Source organism: Mesoplodon bidens (genome assembly GCF_964165515.1).
Source record: "Mesoplodon bidens genome assembly, chromosome: 1".
Taxonomy (NCBI): Eukaryota; Metazoa; Chordata; class Mammalia; order Artiodactyla; family Ziphiidae; genus Mesoplodon; species Mesoplodon bidens.
In genome coordinates, this window is record NC_138176.1 from 67,528,979 (window position 1) to 67,550,041 (window position 21,063).

The window sequence follows — 21,063 nt, forward strand, 5'->3', positions numbered from 1 at the left end:
TATATGTTTGTTATGTATGTTAACATAATGTAGATAAGTGATGCCAGATAAATCGTAATTATATTTTTGTTTCTGAACAAATTCATTAAGTGGACCTTGTTTCTCAGACACACTGGGCTTCTCCTTAGTATGAGAAACAACACATAATAAATCAGGTGCCAGAATAGTTAACTAAGAATCTGCCCTTCAAGATAACAAGAACAACTAGGAATTTTATTTCAAGTTAAAGGGATATTACAAATCTTGGAATATGTATACTTTTAGAATATGTTTACTTACACCTTATTTCTTCTGGACAGATTCTGGAACTAGACAAAGCCAACACATCCCACATCCCATTTTGGAAAGAGTTCTTCACTATACTGTAGCTGGTGACCTTCATAAGTTTACTCAGTTTTGCTGCCTTCAGAAGTGCCTCTTTTTGACATAAAATTTCAGAACAGCTGCCTTTCAGGGTGATACCTAATTCACTGGTTGGCATGGTCCCTCTTCAGTAGTTCTCTCTCTGTTTCTGCTCAGTTTAATTCCAAAGCCCTTACAAATCACCAACCAGGATAGAGAAAACCCCAGTGTTTAAGTGAGAGTGTGCCTAAGGAACCCTGAGATGCTTTTAGAGTGACAGGAGGGTATAATAGTCTGGGGTTCTAACCAGGGCCTTGCTTGTAGGTTCTTTCCCTCCTTCTTAATGTGCTAGTTTATCTGTGGCTAAATTAAGACCTTGGCAACACAACTGAGCCTCAAACCAGCAACTGCCCAAACTTAGTTCATTGCACACTCAGTGTATCATGTGGCCTCTCCCGATGCTCTTTTTACCCTCCAATTTTTAGTGTCCTTTTTGTTTATATAAACCTCTTTATTTACTTATACCTCAAAGAGATAAAAATGGGGGTGTGGGGCAAATACTTTCTGTCCAGTGTTTCAAAGCTAAAAAGGCAATAAATTATACCTTTTTGGAAATATAACAGGATTCTTAGACTGGCCCAAATCCTTATTTTGTAATGTGTCTTCAAACATTCGGATCTTTGTCCTGAGAGTGAAGAGGCAACCCTGTTTGGGTGATAATACGATCATTAGAGGACAAAGTTTTTAAGGTGCCTGAACTCACAGAAGAAGGATTTTAGATGATCAGGCAAAGCAAAAGAATGCAGTATTGAACTCTGCCCTTCTTAAAAATGTATAACAGTAATTCAAAGGTCTGTTTTCTTATGTCCTTAGCTGGTTTTCCCTGTAACTCAGGACCCTGGGCCCCTTACTGTAGCAAGAGTAAGTACATCTCATTGAGCAAATGAAGAGTCAGAAAGGCTCACTGCTAATAACAACATCTTAAAGGCTAATGTATATTCATTTAGCTTTATGCCAATTTCAATTTCCTTCTATATTTCAGTTCAACTCCTAAGTTTTTTATGAGTTCTCTACAAAGAGTCAAGTGAAGAATTCCAAAAATAAGGGCATATGAAAAATTTCAGACTCCTAGATTCCCACTGCAGAGGCAGTAATTTGAAATAAGCTTGGGTCAAACCAACTCGCAGATCTTGAAGAGCCTCCTGGAGAGGTAGTTGGCAACTGGGACTCCCCCAGGAACACAGACATTGGTGGCAGCCATTTGGGGAGCTTATTTTACCATGAGGACACTGGAGCTGGCAAGTAGCATTTTAGAATCCTCCTCTAGCCTATTAGTACTGGAGGCTTATATGCCTAGCAGCCACAGCCAGTCTTGGGACCATAGAGCCAGCTGCCCTGGAACCCAGATCTATCCACTAGTGGGCCAGTCCCAGCCCCAGGCCCCACTGGCTCCCACTGCCAGTCACCCTGTCAACCAGAGACCTAGCAACCAAGCACAAGGCAAAGCCTGGGAGCCAACCAGGTCAGGGGCCCAGCCCTGCCTACCTGTGCACCCACAAAAATAAGACCTGCCACAACAGAAGGGCCCATGCAGACCACTTAGGGGACACCCTTAAACATATAGCTCTGGTGACTAGAGGGGAGTGTGCTGCCAGACCCCGCAGGACATCTTGTACATAAGGCCAGTTCTCCAAGTTTGGAAAATGTAACTAACCTACCTAATACACAGAAATAAGTACAGAGCGTTAGGCAAAAAGAGGAGACAGAGGAATATGTTCCAAAAGAAGGAACAAGGCAAAACCCCAAAAGAAGAACTAAGTGGAGATAAGCAATCTATACAATAGAAAGTTCAAGGTAAGGATCATAAAGATGCTCAACAAACTTAGGAAAAGAACACAGTAAGAATATTAACAAAGAGGTAGAAGATATAAAGAAGAACAAAACAGAGCTTAAGAATATAATAACTGAAATGTAAAAATACACTAGAAGGAATCAACAGTAGATTAGATGTACAGAGGAGCAGATAGGTGAACTGGAAGAGAGAGTAGTAGAAATCATGCAAGCTGAATAGAAAAAAAAATAAATTAAAAGACAGTTTAAGAAGCAACCAGGACAACATCAAACATACTGATATTTGCATTATAAAGGTCCCAGATGGAGAGGAGAGAAAGAAAGGGGCAGAAAATTCATTTGAAGAAATAATACCTGGAAATTCCCTAACCTGGGAAAGAAAACAGATGACTATGTCCAAGAAGTAAAGAGAGTCCCAAACAAGATGATTCCAAAGACATCCTCACCAAAACACTTTATACCTAAAATGGCAATAAAATAGAATAAAAACTTGCCATTTGCAACACCATGGATGGACCTAGAGGGCATTATGTTAGGTGAAGTAAGTCAGTGGGAATAAAATAAATACAATGTGATTTCACTTACATGTGGAAGCAAAACAAAAAACAAAGCAAAGGAATCATAAAACTGAAACAGTATGAGACTCATATATAGAGAACAAACTGGAGATAACTAGGTAAGATGGGAACACAGGTATCAGTAAAATGGGTAAGGGAAATTAAGATGTACAAACTTCCAGTTATAAAATAAATAAGTCACTGGGATTGGCTATGCAGCATAGGGAATACAGTCAACAATATTGTAATAGCTTTGTATGGTGACAGATGGTAACTAGAGTTATCATGGTGATCATTTTGTAATGTATAAAAATATCAAATCCCTGTGTTATACACCTAAAACTTATACAATGTTGTGAGTCAACTATACTTCAATAAAGAAAGCAAAGAGGTTTTTTTAATAGCATAACTTGTGATTGAAATTTATAAATATTCTTAAAGATCAATTTTTTTTATTGTGTAAGGTTTTCTTTCTTTCTCTCTCTTTCTCTACAAATATTCATTTTAACCCTTCAATTTCATTACTCAAAATTGTTGTATTCTTACTTATATTGTTTTCTATTTAATATAACCATTTTTGATAAAGTTGCACTTAGAAATTATGGTCCAGATCATATCCTGGTGATCTCTGAAAATATGTCTTGGTAAATTATCTGTATATGTGTTTATTTATTTTTTAGAATAAAATATTAAAAAAAGAAACCTGTTTTATAGTGTTATTTTTTAATTTAAACTAAAATATTGTGTAAGGCTAACACAGAATGGGTAGGTCTTCTCTCTTTTGATAAAGAAGTAAACACTTTTGTCACTTCAAGTTCCATTTTGCTTAAGAGGAAGAACTTTGGAGTCCAATATTACACTGTTTCAACCCCAGCTCATCCACTAAATATGAGACTTGGGCATATCACCTCATCACTGGGTTTTGTTGTTTTTCCTCTGTAGTATGGGCAGAAAAATAATTACTTCACACATTTGTTATGAAGATTAATAAGTAAATTTATGAACAATGCTTAGTATACTTCCTGGCCCACAATGAGGCTATTTAAATTACAGCTGTTATTTTTATTTTAATGACAGCTAGGGGCTTCCCTGGTGGCGCAGTGGTTGAGAGTCCGCCTGCCAATGCAGGGGACACGGGTTCATGCCCCGGTCTGGGAAGATCCCACATGCCGTGGAGCGGCTGGGCCCGTGAGCCATGGCCGCTGAGCCTGCGCGTCCGGAGCCTGTGCTCCGCAATGGGAGAGGCCACAACAGTGAGAGGCCCACATACCGCAAAAAAAAAAAAAAAAAAAAAAAAAAACTTAATGACAGCTATTGTTGAGAAATAAATTACCAGCGATTTTGTGGTGTCCTTATAGCTAGTGTCCATTTTATTCACACACAAAATCTAGAGAAGTAGGAAGAACAGTAATTCCTAAGCGCATTCACAGATGAGAAATCTGAGACTCATTCTGGGAAGCGGTCTGTTCAAGTTCAGGCAAATAATTAGCATTACAGTCAGAACTTGAACTGAAATCATTTGACTGCAATCTTGTGTTTTTATTTCAGCTTACTGTATTTTAGTGTATTAATTTGTCTTTTGTATTAATACACTAAAGGTACTTGGGGGAAAAAACACACACACACTCAAATGAGATATGTAAGAACACTAAAAAAGTAATTGTAAACCTGAGGTCAAGGGGACAAGCTCTAAAGAATACTACACCGATTCAGAGAAACGAAGGGGCAGGTCTAGTGACTTCTCTCTGAGGCGAGCGAGGGAGGACATGAAATGCAGGGACAAGAGGTCAAGTTTAAAATAATAAATTCCTGTGAGGCTGATTCTTCATTATTACTGTTACTTGAACAAAGATGCACAGCTGTTAGTTGGACCTTTGGCCCAAACAGCAAGCTTCTTTATATGTCTGCTGTAAATTTCACTAAAAAAGCTGTTCTTAAGTAACATTTTTAAAAGAATAAATGTGGGGGAAAGTGACATCGAATAGAGCTCAAATTTGTTCTTAAGTTTGTTGGATTAGTAACTCTGTATCTTTAGCTCCCTATTTTTTTTTATACCAAAATATTAACATTAGAAAGAAACAACAAAAAAGACTTGCTACAGATAGGAAATATCAGCCAATGGCATTCCATTTTGTAAGGGCCCCCTGCTGTCTCACTCAAAGAGAATTGCTGTAAGTTGGAAAGAAGGAGGGATTAGCTGTCATATTTAATAACATCAGACCCTCTATCAAGAGCACCCCATATTTTAGGCAATGCAATTCTTACAAAAACCTTGTGAAGTAGATGACATTTTCCCCATAAAAGAGTTGGCAAACTATGGTTTACTGACCAAATTCAGCCTGCCACCTGTTTTTGTAAATAAAGTTTTATTAGAACACAGTGACCCTCATACACTTATGTCTGGTCTATTGCTGTTTTTGAGTTCATATACTGGCTGAGTTGAGTAGATGCAAAAGGGAAGAAATGGCCAGCAGAGCCCAACAAAATAAGATTGCAGAGCCCTGGATAAGGAAACTGAGACTCAGTGAGAAGAAATGGCATCTTCAAGGTCCAATAGCTTTTGGTCTTTTAAAGATAGAGATTGACCTCAGTTTTTCACAGTTTGATATGAGATAACATCCAAAGACTTCTCCAGGGAAAGCAAGATGCACTTCTTAAAAGGTACCATTTCACACACATTGGAGAACATAATTTCATCATAGAGAAAATGGGTACTAAATGGGGAAAGTTTGCAGTTCAAAATCTGAAGAGCTGCTGAGAGAAGAAGGTTCCCTCCTACTTGTCAGTACCCTTAACTTACGAAGTGAAAATTAAATGAGGGAAGATTAGTAGTTACATTCTGTGAACTAGGAAAGAAACATATATATGTGTGTGTAATATCTTTCACTGTCAAGTATTAAAAGTTTTGGTTCTTTGTTCAACAATGTGTTTCCTCTCATAGGATTTCCTTTTATATATGATGCCTCTTTGAAGATTTTGAAAAAGAATTTCCTATTGCCCTGCCCAGGCAGAAGGAGTGAAGAATAGTTGCTGACTTCTGCCTTCAGGCTGATAAGGAGGAAGAGGGCATGGTTAGCAAGAGGAAACATCTGCTCATAGATATGTGAATTTGTGAACCAAGGCGGGGGGGTCTTTTAAAATATCCCTGTTAATATTTGTACTGTATTAACACATAATGCCCCATGAGTTTGGGGTTTTCAGATTTTTCACCCCACCAGATCATAAAGTCAAAAAGTCAGGATATTATCAAGAAAGAGAGCAGTATGGTATAGTGGGAAAACTCACAGTCGTGCTCACAAAAAGATGGATTCAAGCTCTGCTTCTGTACCAAAGATCCATCTGATTGAAACCCCAGTTTCTTTATTTGAAAACGGGACAAATGTTGCCCCCACCTGCCCACAGGATTATTGTAAGGATTAAAACAGACAAAGCATATGAACATGCTTTTAAATTATTAGAGACTATGTAAAGTAAAAATTATCAGTATCACCAAGATGATGATGATGGTGATGGTGATGATGATGATGTTGAAAATGATAATGGCACAGATGACTAGCCCAGGACATTTTTGAAAGAGAAAGAGGGTTCTGTTAATGATTACCTTAGGGCAATACATAAACCAGAATGGTTCCCAGCAAACTAGATATATGGTCTCAGCCACATTTCTTTTTTTTTTTTTGAATTTTATTTATTTATTCTTTTATACAGCAGGTTCTTATTAGTTATCTGTTTTATACATATTAGTGTGTATATGTCAACCCCAATCAGCCACATTTCTTAAGCTTCTAACTTTGCATCATGCTTAATTTCTGAGCATCAAACTTCAGTCTGCGGTGAGAGAGGGAGAATTTATATCATTTCAGTAAAATGGTTCATACAAGAAAGTCCTAACTTGGAAAGAGAGTGGAAGAGAAGGACAAGTGGAGGGATGGGTCCTAAAGTCCTCCCGTTGGAGGTCTCTTACTAGAGAGTCATTGCTGATTAGTTATCTCTACCTGTATATCCCTCAGGCCCCTCAAAATCAATTGTCTCAAACCAGATTTCCTTTCCCACAAACTCCTACCTCTTTTAAGTACCTCTTTCTTACTTTGGAAGTTGCACCAAAGTACACTTGTTCATTAATTGTGCCGTATTTTTCTGGCAGAAAATGTTACTTTTATCATCTAAAACTCATTCACATCAGGTCCCGCATTTTCAAGCCCACTTCCACTGATTCTGTTCAGACACTTATCATATCTTAGTTATTACAATAGCCTTTATCTTGTTTCTCTGCTTCCAGTCCCCACCCTTCCATCTTCCTTGACTTCTTTGTCTCCTACACTTCCTTTAAAGCTTTCGACCTTAATAATTCCCCATCATTTTCTCTCCCATACTCTCACAGGGTGGTCTAAGAGGTACTAATATTGCAGCACTTAACTCTGTGTACTGTAACTGAATGTTTGCTGCACTTTCACACACTACACTAGAGAACAGAAGGTATTTGAAACTAATGCTGTGAATTGCACAGTGTTTGGCACAGCATTTAGACTAGGTAACTCAATAGTAGTTTCAGTGTGCATAGTTTTATGTGTTTACTATCTGCTCATCAACATGTAGATGCTTTGGAGCCCCACTATTTGCAAAGAAAAGTGCAAGTATTCTTGAGGGGCCACTTCCCCTTCTGTAGAGTTTGGTCATGCTAAAAATCTTGATGTCTTTATTTTTAACTTTTTCAATTTGTGCATATGGGGATTATCATATCTGATTGCTAGGACAGGTTTGATATCCAAAAGCACATTGCATACTATAAACCACTACTGCCATGGGAGATCTTTGATACCTAGTTCAGTGGATCACAAACTCATTTATAATGCTCTTAGATATCAGGGTCTCTTTATGGAATTCTGTGATATAATGATTATATCATATATTTAAATTTATCATGTAAAATAAAGTATTTACTATTAGAAAATGTGATAATGATACATGAATGCAACATGAAAGGCATATTGTTTTAATAGGATCTAGGGAGAAGGTAGTTGAAGGTCATCTTTTCAACAAAGCTTTTAGCATTTTGGTTTTTGTTGCTGTTAACGCTTGCTTACTTACTCTATGTGCATTCAGTTTGTTTTTTGTTGATACTTCACAGGCGCTAACCTTATTATAAAGAAGGGAAGAAGATCTCACAACTGAGAAAATTCTAAGAATTAACCTAGCTTTCTCCACAAATTTGGAAAAGGTTTCTATGGCTTCCCCCTATATTCCCCAGAAATATTTGTTTGGAACAAAATCTTTATTTTAAAAGATAGGAAAATTTTTAAAAATAAGCATTATTTCATGATTCCCACACACTAAGGAACTGAGAATTGAATTTTATGTCATACTTAGAACAAAATTCTGGCTTAGTTTGTTTTATTTTCTTTTCTCCAAACTTGGAAAGACCAGAAACGACACTTAGAGACTTTGGGAAAATAAGCAAGAGCAATATTATCTAGCCACAAAGAGGGGCATTATCAGCCAGCCATGTAGAGCACTAGAAATAGAATGACTTAAGTTGTTGGCACAGGACAGGATGACTAAGGTTACCAGAGGATATGACAGGGAGGGGCTCTCCATTTCTGGAAGTATGTTTAATGTGAAAAGGAAAGCTGACTCTTAGGTCATGAATGGGTTACCTTGTACTGTGGTGAAATCTTGATATGCTGCAAAACAGCAGGACCAATGATTTTGAAGAACTCATGGTGTGGAGTAAGAGAGACAGGGTTGAACCCCAGCTCTACTCCTTACAAGCTACTGAGTTATATTAAACAAGTCAATTAACTGTTGCCAGTCTCAGTGTTATATTTAAGTGATAATAATAATAATAATAATAGTCTAAAAATACATACGCATGCATGTTTTTAGGATCAAATGTATAAAAATTGCTTTTATCTAAAAATGTTGATACCTACTTAAATGCTGACACCAACAAACATAGGATGAGTAATGAGTTATATCATATGGTTGATTTTATTTTAACGCTAAATTTTTACACATAAAAATTCTGTAGAGAAGGTCAGTATTTAACAATATGCTAAACCCATCTAACAAATCAGACCCTTGGTATGTAGACTAGGCTGAATCTAAGCACTGAAAGATTCCAGACATTTCTCTTAATTATAGAAAAGTCACAACTAGTGTTAATGCTTTCATCAGAACAATATCTTCATGTTATGTCCTTTATTACAGTTTTTTCTCTGAGTAGTCTGAAAATCCTTTTTGTTGAAACTTAGGTCAATATAGCTATTGCATATTCTTCCACTGTCCTCCTTCTATGTGCTGTTCAAATTGCCACCAGCTCAGGACATCATCAAACAGCAGAGAAGGCTTACTACACACACTAACATTTCCAGTGCTACTGTTTAATGGTTTTGTATTTGTTATCTGTGTTCTTCTAAGTTAAATGGTCTAATTTCACCTTGAATACCTTTCCTGCAACTAGTATAGGTGTGTAAACAGGAAGAAAAGAAATAATTTTTAATCTAATTGTGTTATTGCTTTTATTGTGTTTTCTCTTCAAGTTTAAAGATACTCAATGAGTTAAGAATAAACTTTTTTTTTTTTTTTTTTTTGCTATATGTGGGCCTCTCACTGTTGCGGCCTCTCCCGCTGCGGAGCACAGGCCCCGGACGCACAGGCTCAGCCGCCATGGCTCACAGGCCCAGCCACTCCGCGGCATGCGGGATCCTCCCGGACCGGGGCACGCACCTGCGTCCCCTGCATCGGCAGGCGGACCCCCAACCACTGCGCCACCAGGGAAGCCCAAGAATAAACATTTTTGAGGCTTCTGTCCCTTGAAGAAGGAGAAATTGGACTTTCTTTTTAGGAATGAGTTCTGGGTTTTCAAAGCAAGTTTCAGTGTAAGCAGTTGTTAAGCAGTGATGAGCAAAGGTTTAAAAGACAAGATCTGGCCTCATATTTTGGCTCTAACTTGTGTAAGATGCATTGCTCTGTTCACATGACTTGATCCTATGAATTGCAGCTGCATGATTACTAATACCGACTTCACTGGTGTGTAAGATTTGAAAATGTTTCATAAATCATCAAGTACTATGCAAACATTAGTTATTATTTTTACTACTTTTTTATTACTTCTATAGGGAAAAGAGCGCTGGAAGTTATAACTAAGAATTCTAGTTATTTTACAATTCCATAAATAATATTGTGAAAAACCTTAAATGCTAAGATTAAGGATGCTAATATCATATTAAGAGTGTTTATATATATACATGCTTATATACATATGACTATAATATATATTTTTATTTATTTTTATTCAGAGTAAATAATATGGTCCCTAAAATTGGCCACAGTTGTAAACACAACCACTGTTAGTGCTACAAAGTACACATCAACCCAGCATGTGAAAGAACTGTATTGAATAAAATCTTCTAGCTACATAATACCTAGAGACTGCTGTGTTAACACACACACACACATACACACACACATGCACGGATGGCATTAAAAAGCAAAGGAAATGAAGATGCTAGTGAGTTCATATGAGGATGAAATTTCCTCCAACACCTGGGGGTAGGTTAAACAGTGGGGAGTCTAGTGGCTTCTTAGGCCTATAGCCTGAGGCCTGAACTACTCTCAGAGGTTCCCCTTAATTCAGGAAATATTTAAGTGCAATAGACCAGATTCCAAGTCAACATTTGACTCTGTTGTGGGAATATTTTCAGAACAATCTATTCTCCCTTCTTCTTGCCTGATGCAGACAATGAAGTTTGCTTCTGAAATCCCCGAAGGCCCCAGTTAGCTTGGCCCTGGGCCCACATGTGCAGTGTGGCACTGGCCATACAGTGACTAGCTGCCCCCCCCAACCCAGGTGGTGAGGTCCAACATCCCTCAGGACTGTGTGGGCACAGGAAGTGGGATAATTCTTTGCTACATGGAGTGTTCTATACACTGCAGGTTGTTTGGGGGGTTTTTTGTTTTGTTTTCATTTGTTTGTTTGTTTGGCCATGCTGTGCAGCATGCAGGATCCTAGTTCCTCAACCAGGAATTGAAACCTCACCCCCTTCAGTGGAAGCATGGAGTCTTAACCACAGGACTGCCAGGGGATTCCCCATGTTGTTTTACTTCTTTCTCCCAATGTGAAATTCTACTGAAGTCTCCCAATGAATTTATAAAAATTCGTTCACATATTTCCAAATACTTCCTAGGGAAGAATTACCACCTATGTTGAGAGCCTCTGTTGCTGTCGCTGAGGTTGGATTCTTAAGAGGAATCCGAGAACCTGTTTCTCTTCTCTGAACTGAGTACAACCTTAGACCTAGAAGGCAAATAAGGTTTCAATGGTCAAAGTATGAAGGACTATGTAGTGGACATCTAATATTTTTTTTGGTTGCCCAGAACTTAAATCCTTTATTCATGTTTACATAACCCCTGTCTATCACCACAGTTTAATAGGGGTACAGATTTAACTCTCTTAGCTCCCAGGGAAATGGGGGTTAAGGTCTGTAGATTCACTCATCAGCCCAGAAATGTGTATGCGGGGTTCGTGATGGGAGTAAAGAATTTTATTTTCTGATGGGCATCAGGCTTAGCAGGAATGTCAAATTACTAGGAGTAGCCCACACAGTGGTGAGGGTCCTGCATGTAATGTAGGCAGCAAGGGATACTGCATTCAGGTTCTCCCTAGACTAGTTCTATTCTTCTGTTTGTACTGTGGTTCTGGCTAATAAGTCTCTCCTCATTTCTGTCATTTTCTGAGTTTGATTCTCCAGCCTTCCTGGAAATTTATGAATCTCTCCCTATCTTTTTAGTAAATACTTATTTTTCTGCTTAAAGTACCTCTAGTTGCTTTGTGTTATAGATTGCACGTTTGTGCACCCCCTCAAATCCATGTGTTGAAACCCTAACACTGTGCTGGATGGTATTAAGAGTTGGGACCTTTGGGAGGCAATTAGGTCATAAGGGTGGAGTCCTCAGGAATGGGATTAGTGCCCTTATGAGAAGAGATACCTGAGAACTTTATTCCCCTCTCTCTGCATTCAGCCATGTGAGGGTACAGCTAGAAGACTGCCATTAGCAGAACAGAAAGATGACCCTCCTTGGACACTGGATCTGCACATACCTTGATCTTGGACTTTCTAGCTTCTGGTGCTTTTGAGAAATAAATGTTTATTGTTTAAGACACTCAGGCTATGGTATTCTGTTAAAGCAAACTGAACTAACTGTATTATATCAACCTAAATCCTCGAGTGATATGAATGGTTGACTATTTCTAAATCACTGAAGAGGATTCAGCACAGTATCCTGTACATGATGGACCACACATGCTGGGGATTAATAGGCTTGTTCTACAGAGTTAATATTTCTATTCATTCAGTAAGCATTGGCTGTGTACCAATATTTGTCAGGTACTGTGCTAGGTACTGGGAATACAAAAATGATCTAGACCCAATTCATGTCAAGTTCTCACTATTTCTTAAAGTTGAGGTGAATACGTAAATATTTACATTCACATGTTAGTGCTAAGACAGAGGTATGGCTCAGAGTTTTTATATATTGTGAATCCTAGTCTTTTGTTTGCTATATGTATTGCAAATATATTCTAGTTAATGACTCTTCTTTTCCCATTTTTATGGTGTCTCTGAAATAGAATTCATTATATTATAATCTGTGTTTTTGTGTCATGTATAAAATATCATCCTTCTGAAATTCAGGTTTATTAAAATGCTTACCTATATATATTTTTTTCTCAGGGTTTTATGTTTTCTATTAGTTTTTTAAAAATTAATTTAGCAAACATTTTTCTTGAATCTATTTAAGTGATTTTATGGTTTATCTCCTGTAATGAGTTAATGAGGTGAATTACTTTAAATATTTTCTAATATTAAGCCATGCCAGCATTCCTGGAATATACCCAAGCAGTACTGACTTGGCTCATATGTTGCTGAAATCAATTTGCTAATACTTTTTAAAAAAAATTTTACCTCTACATTCATAAATGAGATTGCCATATAATTTTTATCATCTGCCTTTGTCCAGTTTGACACCAAGATTATCTCAGACTTATAAAGTAAATTCAGGTGGATTACCTATTTGCCAGTTCTCTGGAGCAGTTTGTGTAAGGTTGGAATTAACTCTTCCAAATCTTGACTCTTTGTTGAAAATTGCCTGTAATATCTTCTGAGCAGGGTGCCAATTTTTGGCAGTTATATTTAGCCACTTTTTTCTTGATAATCACTCAAGATGTATCTTTGATGTAATAGTCATGCATTTTGAATTAAAAAAGAACACATTAATTACACCATTCATTCTTCTATGGTCCCATACACACACTATTCTTATTTCTCTTTCTAATTCTTCTCTTGACAGTCTTTCCTCTTTATGTCCCTTTCAGGCATATCTATTTTGTATAACTGTCTGAAGTGATTCTGTCCCAATTTGCTTTTCTAGAGAAGTTTAAAGGACCCTAGAGGATAGAGCACACCAGGGTTCAGGAAATGGCCCTTCAATATTCTCAAGGCACAGAATGCTCCTGTCTTTCTCAAACACCCACTTATTCAATTCCTGAGTCCCCTGGAGGAATGTAAGTTCTCTTCTGAAAAATCATTTGCCAAGCATTTAAAGAATACTCACCATGTGCCAGGCTGAGAGCCGGGATTCAGGATGAGTAAAACAAGGTCCACACCCTCTGCCCTCCCCAACAAGGTTTCATCGCCTTTTTAGGAGATGGACATTTTATAAAGAAACAATTAGAGCAATGCAATAAACGTAGAGATAAAACCAAGGAACCTAGAGAAGGCAATATCTATATCTAAATGCCCAGGGATGAGAGGGCACCACTGAAGTCAATAAGTTCCTCTAGATCTTGGTTGAACAACTATTTGCCTAGGAGCATCCCGTTTTTAGCACTTAAAGTCTCAAAATCTAGGAAACTCCTCAGTCCCTGGTAAGCCAGTTCAACTGGTCACATCTAGACCCTGAGTTCCTAGCACTGTACCTGGACAGAGAGAAAATCAAAAGTGTGTATTTAGTTAGTTGACATATGACCCGAATAACCAAAAACATTGATTTTCACCAGGTATAGGGAGCAGAGATAGCAGGGCAGTCAGAGGAATAATGTCTTCAGGGGCAGAAGAGAACACAGCTGTGGTTTGGAATTACAAGTCATCCCTTGTGATGAAAGTACAATGCTTACAGGGAAAGGATGGAGGATAAGATTACTGAAATAGGCAATGGCCAGATAGTAAAAGTCATGTTGAGGAGAGTGGGCTTTATTTGACCCTTGGTTAGTATGAGATGATTAATAGGGAGGCATTAAGAAAGTTGGCTCTGAAATAACAAGAGCACGATAGCGAAGCATCTGAATTGCTTCACACCATCATATATACAAGGTTTTTACTGCTATTGGGTAGACTTGTCTGCATCTTTATTATCAAGACCCAGTGTCCTGCAGAAGAGAAAGCCTCAAATTCTTGCATTCTCATCAGAGTGTACTACACATTCACTGTGTGTCCCCAGGTAAGTATCTAAAATTCTTTCAGCCTTGGTACCATCCTCTCTAAAAGAGAAAGTGATACTAACTGTACAGATTTTGTCAGGAACCAGAGAAAGTGCCAGTGCGAGAGCTCTAGAAAATGTCAAGCAACCAGAAAATCTGGGTTTGGACTTTGTAGTTGGAATGATTGGATGGCTAAGTGTGTAAGAGAAAACTGCTGAAAAAGAAAGAAGGAACTGAAGCAATTTAAGTTACCCCTAAGTTGTCTGTGCAACTTCAGCAAGGCTGCACAACAGGCCTTAAACTTGAGACAACTCAGTAATAGCATAGCTCAGCACACTTAAAGTTAGCTGCATATAATTTGTACATGAAATGGATCAGTCTGTGATCTCAACGCAAAGGAGAGCTATATTTAACCTGACATAGAAGGGAAGCTAACTTACAAAAGAGTTAACAACCATGAGGCTGATATAGCATTTTTAATTAAATGACACCTTTCTCAGTTAATTCCAATAAGAGACCTCATATTTCCCCGTGAGGGCCTTAATCCCCCTGGATCCTAGCACTGTGAACACTCTATTGTTTCTATTTGAACTGAGATACCAATTGTTGGTCCATGGGGACTGAAGGTGCCATTCTCACCTGCATATCTCCAAAATGTACCATCACCTACATCCTCCCATTTGTAAGAGATCTGGTCCCAGCACTGTAAGTAGGGCTGTAATCATGGCCTATTTGTAGAGAAATTCTGCATCACTTTGGTTTATCTAATCTATCATTTTATTAGGATGAGGTTAGAAATTACAACCGTGCCTGTACATAGAGTTCACTCAGAGTAGCATGAACTCATGGCCCATAGACTTCATACTGGTTTAGGACCCTTGTGTCTTGGTTTCTAGTCTCAGGAATGCTGCTAACTGCTGGTGTGACCCTGGGTAAGTCCCTTGAACACTCTAAGTCTGAACCTCAGTTTTCCATCTGTGAAGTAGAGGAGAGTAATTTTACTTGTTTCATCCAGCTGTTAAGCTGAAAATAAAAGAAATAATGGTAAATGTGCTTTTGTAAAGTACAATTGCTACCAGGGATACAAGACTTTAGAAAAGATTAATTAAAGTGCCAGATTTTGAATCAAAATTTAAAGTCTGGTTTTCTACCTACAGGTTGGATAGTAATGTATGAAATAGCATCATTATCTTGGAGTAGTTAAAAGTTTGGCTCTGGAACCTGAATGCCTAGGTGCAAATCCTAGGCCTACAATTTACTAGCCATGTGTGTGGCCTTAGGCAGGTCTCTCAAATACTCTATGCTTCAATTTCCTCATCTGTTTAATGCTGATGATATTAATTGATTATAATATTGACAAACTTACTATTAAGTATTAACTGAGTTTATGTTATGGAGTTGATATGAAGATTAACTGAGTTAAAAATCTATAAAGCCCTTTGATCAGAATCTGGCACACTGAAAATCCCTCAATCCATGTGAGTCAGTATATTTATTTCAGTTACATTTTCTGAAATGAAAAGGATTAAGATACCTCTGACTACAACATAAAATAATGAGAAGCCCAAGATGGCAGCATACAAAGACCCTGAACCCACCTCATGACACTGACACACAGAATCTACACCTGCATATAGAGAAGTCCTTCCTGAAGAAGACCTGAGGGCTGATTGAACAGCTTCTGCACATAGAGGGAGGGACCACATAGAAACTCGTAGGAAAGATGAAGATGCAGTATCCATGGGAACCCCACCCCCAACTCAGAGAACTGCTATAAGGAGGGATATAACTGAGAGGCCTGAACTCAGAATTACCTGCCCTGGGACCCAGAAAAAAACACAGCAGTTTAAATGGCACCTAGACTACATGGGAAGAAAATCCAATTACTAATCTTAGAGCATCAGCATAAAATAATGAATTTTAAAAACTTTGCCAACTTTAAAAAGTAATTCAAATATTACTGGTATGTGGGTGTGTGTGAATAAATATTGGTGAAGGGCACTGTTGCTCTGAAAGGTGGAACTCCTGAAGTTGGAGTCTCTCTCTCTCTCTCTGTCTCTCTCTGTCTCCCTGTCTCTCTCTGTCTCTCTCTCTCACAGACACACACACACACACACACACACACACGGATACCACACTCAGACATAGACACATACACCTGCACACACATATATACATTTACACACATCCAAATGCACTAGATTTCTAATCATTCTCAGGGCAGAATTTGCTTCCTTTAGTCAATTTTTTTTATTAATTTTGTGTGTGTGTGTGGTACGTGGGCCTCTCACTGTTGTGGCCTCTCCCGTTGCGGAGCACAGGCTCCGGACGCGCAGGCTCAGCGGCCATGGCTCACGGGCCCAGCCGCTCCGTGGCATGTGGGATCTTCCCGGACCGGGACACGAACCCGTGTCCCCTGCATCGGCAGGCGGACTCTCAACCACTGTGCCACCAGGGAAGCCCCCTTTAGTCAATTTTAAACCTGAAAGTATAAAAACCAGAATCTTTCAGAAAATTAACAACTTTGTTTTCAGGAAGTCCTCTATCACCCAAAGATCATTAATTTTCAAGTCATGAGCCATTAATCTTGAACAAGACTAGTCTCTTGTCCCTTATGGGTACTCAGTTACCTCAACTCTAAGAGGAACTTGGGCTATAATATATTTGGGATGGTGGTTACTTGAGGTGAGGTGAAATGAGAAAATGATTCAAGAGGAATTCTTACAGTTTATTCTTACAAAAGGTCTAGTAAAAGTGAGAAATTATTATTTTGATTATTTTGCTCATTAAAGATACTGAAGATTGAGTAACCACGAGAAATGCCTTGGAAGCTCCTGATGTTTATAAGGGCACATCTGTCTGCCTTCTCTAGTGGAGTCTACATTTATACTGTGCAGAGATACTGACATATTCTCTGATATACCTTTTGCACCTAGCTGCTCCCCTGTATTCTGACAAGTGTTGAATCAATAATGGAATAATCACAAAGAACTCTAATGCTGGCCTCTTTACAATCCAATTGCACAATGACGAGGGTTTCATAGCTATAATCCCTTTGATCCCACTCTCCAAATTGGTGACACTCTAGCCTTTATGAGACAGAAATCGAATCATACAGTCCTGCTTAAAAATTCCCTTGAGGGCTTCCCTGGTGGCGCAGTGGTTGAGAGTCCGCCTGCCGGTGCAGGGGACACGGGTTTGTGGCCACAGCAGTGAGAGGCCCGCGTACCACAAAAAAAAAAAAAAGAAAAAAAAGAAAAATTCCCTTGAGCTCCCTAATGTCTAAAAGACAAAATAAAGTTCAAATTCCTAAGCATGACATTCAACACTCATAGCATATTCCATCTTCTCCCTACCGTTCCTCCTCTCCCTACTTTTTCTGTGTGCCACAAAAGTATACTGATCCACCGAGTTCTAGAAAATGTGCCATGCTCTCTCCAAGCCTTGCAGTATTTCATGCTCTTCCTCATGCCTGAAATTCTCTTATCATTCTTAACTGCATCCCTACCAAACAAACTCCAGTTTAACACTCCAAGCTCACACATCTGCTCACCTTGTCAGCCCCAGGCAGCATTTCATAGCCCTGTCTCTGCAGGCACCCATCACACCTCATGGAGTGATCTGTGTATGTGTGAGTGTTCCCATGGCAGAAAGCATACTCATCTCTTATCTCCAGTACCCACCGCAGTGTTTGGAAACAGAGGACATGCTCAATATGTGTGGGGGGCAGAAATAGAAGAAAAGATTTTGCCTTTTCTAGGCGTAGCACAGGAGATGTTCATGGTAGGGAGCCTGGGAAGGCATTTCCCATGGATCTCTTACAATGACCCCTTAGGAAAAGAAGGAAAAAAAGAGGTACTAACATTTTGAACTTCTCAAATGTGCCCAGCCCTCAAGAGCTTATTTCCTGTGAGACTTTGTCTCTGTGGAGCTGAATTGGATTTTGTCGAATAGTAATTTGTCACATGTGTAATAGGTGGAGGTAGGTGATTGATGTGGAATTTTGAAAAATAACTCTAACATGTCAGAAGGACAAAAAGATTGGTGAGAATTATTATTTATAGTAGTACATGCGGCTTTGCATTTACCCAGCCATATCAAAAGCCTTATTTAAAGGGAACTACCTCATACCTAGATCCTTCCCTAACTAAATATTATTGCCAGTAAGGCCAGTATAGTCAAAATAGCCCAACTGTGTTAATTTCAGGCTATTCCATCTGCTTCCTTTGATTAATACTTCAGAGCATTTTTTGCTATACTGGTTTATAAAAAAATGTGACTCTGAATATTATAAAGTCTTTATATCACTAGAAACACAAATTTCCAAAGAATATAAATATACCTTTCGCCAGTTTTTTTGCTTGTTTGTGTGTTTTTGTTTCTTAAGTTGTTTTTAATAAGTCTGTGAGTTATCGTCATGGACTGAATTGTGCTCCCATCTGAAATTTGCATGGTCAATCGCTAATCCTCAATGTAATATGGAGGCCTTTAAGGAAGTGATTAAATGAAGTAATAGGGGAGGGCCCTCATCCAGTGGGAATGGTGCCTTGTAAGAAGAGAAGATGCCACAGCTCTCTCTCTACATGCATAAGGAGGAAAGTCCATGTAAGGACACAAGGAGAAGGCAGCCGTCTGCAAACCAGGAAGAGAGGCTTCACCAAAAACCAGCTCTGAAGGCACCTTGATCTGGATTTCTAGAAATGTGAGAAAAATACGTTTTTGTTTTTTAGCATACCCAACCTGTGGTATTCTTTTATGGTAGCCTGAGCAGACTAACACAGTTACATGCAATGACATACACAGGCTTAAATGGGCATTGCAATAATTCTTAGCATATGTATGTGCTCAGGTGACCCCTCCGTAATCAGGACAGAGAGCATCTGCAACCACCCAGAATGTTTCCTGCTGCCACCTCCCAAGAAAAGCTGACCTATACCTCCCACCCTACCACTGATCTGGTTTCTATCACCGTAGATTAAGGTTTTCCTATAATAGAATGAAATCTTACAAAATGTACTATTTTTTGGCCTGAATTTATTATCTCAATATGATGATTTTGAGATTTATACATGCCATTACATGTGCCAGTTACATATATATATGTATATACATATATATAAATATATATGTATATTATATATTATGTAATATATTGTATATAAATTATATATTGCTGGGTGGTATTTCATTATATAAATATATCACAATTTATATATCCTTTATCCTGTTATTGAATATTGGAGGGTTGTTTTTTTTTCCTATTGTAAATAAAGCCACTCTGAACATTCTCATAAAAGTCTCCTTGTAGCCTATGTTTTCATTTCTCTTGGGTAAATATCTGGAGTGGAATACTCTGATCATTGGATGGTTGTATATTTAACTTTGTAAGTAACTTCCAAGAGTTTTTCAAAGTGTCTGTGCTATTTTATTTTTATTTATTTATTTATTTATTTATTTATTTATTTATTTATTTTTTAAAAGGGACTGCCGGCTTTTTACTGTAAACACAGCCCTGGAAATTAAATCCCAAACAAGAATCTCTCAGGCATCAGAGAGTGTGTCTGTGCTATTTTACACTCAACAGCAATGTATAAGAATTCTGACTGTGCTTCATAACATCAGCAAAATTTTGGTGTAGTAGTTGTAGCTTTTTCTATGTATGGTAACTTATTGTGGTTTAAATGCTCATTTTTTAATGCCTAATGATATTCAGCTCTTAAAAAATCTTTTAAAATGTGTTTATTGGCCTTTATATACCTTCCTTTTTAATTGATTTTTAATTGTAGAAATTCTTTATTCTGGAAAAAAATCTTTTCTCAGAGATCTATGAAAATGATGTTATCTCCCATTCTGTGCTCTGTTTTTTTCATTTTATTGAGAGTCCTTTGATGAACTGAGGAGGTTAATTTTTATAAAGTCCAATTAGTTATTTTTTATTATATACTAGGTCTGTCCTCAAATAAACTTTTGCCTGCCTCTCAGTCATAAAGATGTTTCTCCTATGTTTTCTCCTAGAAACTTTATGATTTTAACTTTTAAATCTAGGTGTCTGATCCATTTAAATTAATTTTTGTATACAGTGTAAACCAGGGGTTGAGATTCATTTTGTTCCATACATATATCCAATTGTTCTTGCATAATTTATTGAAAATAATTAATTTTCTTCATTGAATTGATATGTTACCATTTGTTGAAAATTAATTGACTTGATAATTATGGCTGTATTTGAGGAAAATTAATCTGCTACAATGATTTGTTTATCTTTATGCCAAGTTAACATAATCTTGATCACTGACCCTTTATGTTGAATTCAACTTTGTTCTTTTTCAAAATAGTTTTGGCAATTCTAAGTTTTGGCATGAAAATTTGGCTTACAAATTAATGCAACAAAATCCTATTGTAATTTGCTTCAAGCTGTGTAAAATCTATTGATCAATTTGGGAGGACTGACACTGGAAAAATATTGATTCTTCAAAAGCATGAAAATGTGTACTTCTGCGCTTATTTAGATTTTAAAATTTATTTCAGCAATGTTTTATAGTTTTCACTAAGGTCTTATAAATCTTTTGCTAAGTTTATTTCTAAGTAATTTCTTACTATATGCCATCGCAAAAGGTACCTATGCCAGTTGTTTGGGGCAGATACTCCAGTACACCGGGGATGAATGGATAACATTGTCTTGTCTTTGATCATGGTTTCACCATTAAATATGGTGTTAACTGTAGATTACTTACACATGACCTTTATCAGATTGAAAAATTCCCATTTGTTCTATGTTTGCTGAGATTGGTATTAACATGGGTTCTTTTTGCATTTATTGAGATGATTATGAACATT